Raw genomic sequence first — 3335 nt, 5'->3', positions numbered from 1 at the left:
TTTTCTTTTGACAACACTGGTTTATGATTTATAGTCTCTTGAAATTCTTTGCACTCTAAATTTACACAATGTGAAATTAGTGTCAATTATGCTAATCTTTTTAATCCACATTATTAATATTGACAATACTCTAATCTTTCAGACACTCAATTGTTTTCACATTTTATCTTCCTCCCAGCTTGATAAGCAATGAATCTCTTTCCACACTTTCTTTACTTTTGCTCTTTCCCCTATAAAGCATATACTCTTAACACAATTTTATTCTAGTCCTGCTTCTGTCTAATAAATGCATTTCTACTGCAGACAGCTCGTGTTATCCTTTTGCTTTATTCTCATCTGATTCTCAGAGGAAAATGGAAAGTCTTCCTACAGGTTTTTGAAGTAAAACTAGACAACTTTTCCAGTTATTCCCTATTCTGGTAGAATTCCACATTTCTGATACTGAAATAAGGAGATTACCATTACATATTACTGAAACAATGAAAAACCAAAATGCTACAGAAAGATAGTCAAGCTTTGAAGAGAATGTGTCTAATTTCTATCTCACAATACTTCCTAGCTCACTATAAATGTAGTGTCATTCTTGAGCAGCATTGTGTACTGAATCTGTAATGTCTTACAAGGGAATTGTTTCAACTCATTGAATAAATGAAAATCACTTGGGATTCATTCCAAACCTGATTTTTTTCCATCATTTGACTTACTCAGTGTCTTGATTTTTTTCCTCTTTTCCATATACAGATATTTAATTATTTACTCCACAAAACCTTTTAAAAAATTAAAGGAAGGAAAGCTCCCCATCACATTGGATCAAGCATTTGTAAATATTGAATATGTGGATAATAAAGCATGCTAGACAAGATCATGATCATGTGATGTGACAGTACTGTTTAATATGTCCTTTCAAGAAGTGTTTGCTGCATTGTCTTTGATTGTCACTGACTGATTACTTCATTTCTTACTGTTTCTGAGAACAGAAAGTCCATGGGGAGCCACACTGCCTTCTTCATCATTGGAATTGATTTGTCCTTTTGTGCCGCTGCAGAAGATGGTGACTGTTTTCATTTTTATACAGAAAAATATTGCTAAGCATTTTTAGCACAAGGAAAGCATCTCTAATGCACTTCATGGGGTCTTTTTTACTCCTTAAAGGCAGGACTACAGGTAAGTAGGGAGTCTTGTGTGACTTCCAATCTATCAGCACTGGAGTCTTTATCACAGGTAACAGATCTTCCAGACACTGGGCAGAGAAGTCAGAAATTCAATATGAACTATGCCCATAACACCAAGCCACACCATCCCCATACTGATTAAGGTGTATGTCAGTGCACTTTATTGAGTGCTTAGGAATGGGCAGCTCTCCCATCCCTCACTGTTGCCTTCTTCTGCTCCTTTTTTGCTCAGAATGTATGTGGTTCTGGAATATTTCAGATAATTTTCCTAGTCTGGTTCAATACACAATGTCAAAGAAGGATTGGAGGGCCTGGGGTACAAACTGTGCTTCAGTGTGCTTTTGGAAAAGTTTGGCTGTGCTCTGCTCTTGAATCATGATAAACTGTAAAATGTCAGGTAAGTCCTTAAAGAATTAGTAAATGAGAGAACAAGTGCTACAGGCAGGAGGAGTGAAAGAGGCTCCTGATGAAATATGAGGACAGAGATTGCTCATCTCTACTGTATATTGTGCTACTTGTTAGTATATTTATATATTTTTAAAAAAAAACCAACCCAGATTTCTGAGAATAGTCAGCTTTAGAAAAACTGATGACTGAAGCAGAGAAAGTATTTAGCTTTCTCATTAAATGCTAGTTACTGATAACACTTGACTGACCTATATACCTCTTAAACAAGAAAAAGGTATTTCTAGAGCACCTGGGGAAATTAGCCATGGCTAAATTTTCCTTAGATTTTAGAAATTACGTTAATCATTTTATGCCTACAAGTTTCATAATGTGGTTTGAGCTAGGCAGCTGTTGCTTGCACTGCTTGTCTCATGCAATGCAGCAGAGTTGCATGAGAATGAGAGCTTCAGGATCCAGCCACAGCATAGCAGAATATTAATGAGCTAGCTAGCATCCTGTTTGGAGCACATGGAAAGTGAATAATGCCCCAAAAAGATCTGAAATATTGAAAGAGCCCATGCTGTGGTACAGAGCCCAGCACTGAGGGAGGAGGAACTTTATTCTGTATGGCCTTCCCACTGCTGCTGCACACCAAACTCCCATGTGCACTCCACACACGGGGACTTCAGAAGTGATGGATGGATGCAGGGTTTTTGTGCTCACTAGAAGCCCTCTTGGCACCTTCACTCCTGCTCTTTGAGCCCAGCCCTGGCCAGGAGTACCTGCTGCTTGCCTTCCCAGAGAATGGACTCAGAGCCAGGCAGGGGAGTGCAGGACAATGGGGCACAGCTCTGTTTTCCATTGTGGGAAGGAGGGTAAAACCTGCAAGGAGAAGGCAGAAAGGAATTCTACCATGTCACATCTGAAACCTAAATTTTACCAGTATTGTGAAGAAACCCCGAGTCCGTTCTGGCTGCACACCTGACAGCAGCATTTTGAAGTCTTCTGTAACCTACAGTAAGGGGTTCTGTGCCTTTGTGTCTATACCTCAAGTGCTGGAATGGACATGTTTATGCAATTCAATAGTCTGAAATATTTTCGAACAACCACCAGTGAATTCGGACAAGCAGCAACTTTAAATACTAGCCTTTTCCTTGTCACAGAATCACAGAATATTCTGAGATGGAAGAGACCTACAAGGATCATTGATTCCAGCTCCTGGCCCTGCACAGGACACCTCAAGAGTCACACCCTCTGCCTGAGAGCCTTGTCCAAAAAGGCTTGTCTGCCAGGCCTGATGTTGTGATCACTTCCTTGGGGAGCCTGTTCCAGTGCCCAGCCACTCTGTGGGAAAAGAACCTTTCCTTAATATCCAACCTAAACTTCCCCTGACATAACTTATGCTGTTCTTTGGGTTAAACATAGTTAGATGCCGCAAAGTAGGTGGCAGTGCCTTACCTGTATGCATTTTGTACAGGCCACAAGGGCCTCTTCCATCCTTTTCAAGGGGCGTGCTGATCTTCTCTCCTTTCACACAACACTCAAAAAAGGTCATAATTCAGAATTACCAAACATCCATAATTCATAAGACCAGACATCCAAGTGAATAAACCTCATCCTGCTTCTACCACCTACTTCAAACCTGCCATATGATTCCTTGGGGTTTGAGTGGATCTGCACACATCCTATGCCTTCACTTCTGCAATCAAAAGGCTTACTGAAAGACACAGACAAACCTGGAATATGAAAAATGGCGTGTAATCAGTAGCATGTAGC

At 40.2% G+C, this 3335-nt stretch overlaps 1 non-coding gene across 1 annotated transcript; it reads right to left on the bottom strand.

Annotated features, from left to right (window-relative positions):
- Positions 1-2974: 2974 nt before the first annotated feature.
- Positions 2975-3100, bottom strand: LOC121331459. Its single transcript, XR_005952027.1, has one exon. It is a non-coding gene; the product is annotated as a U6atac minor spliceosomal RNA (small nuclear RNA).
- Between the last annotated feature and the right edge of the window lie 235 nt (positions 3101-3335).

The sequence above is a fragment of the Onychostruthus taczanowskii genome, unplaced genomic scaffold (genome assembly GCF_017590055.1).
Source record: "Onychostruthus taczanowskii isolate IOZ18803 unplaced genomic scaffold, ASM1759005v1 scaffold12, whole genome shotgun sequence".
Lineage (NCBI taxonomy): Eukaryota > Metazoa > Chordata > Aves > Passeriformes > Passeridae > Onychostruthus > Onychostruthus taczanowskii.
The sequence above is the reverse complement of the archived record's forward strand: the minus strand, read 5'-3'. Positions and strand labels throughout refer to the sequence as shown.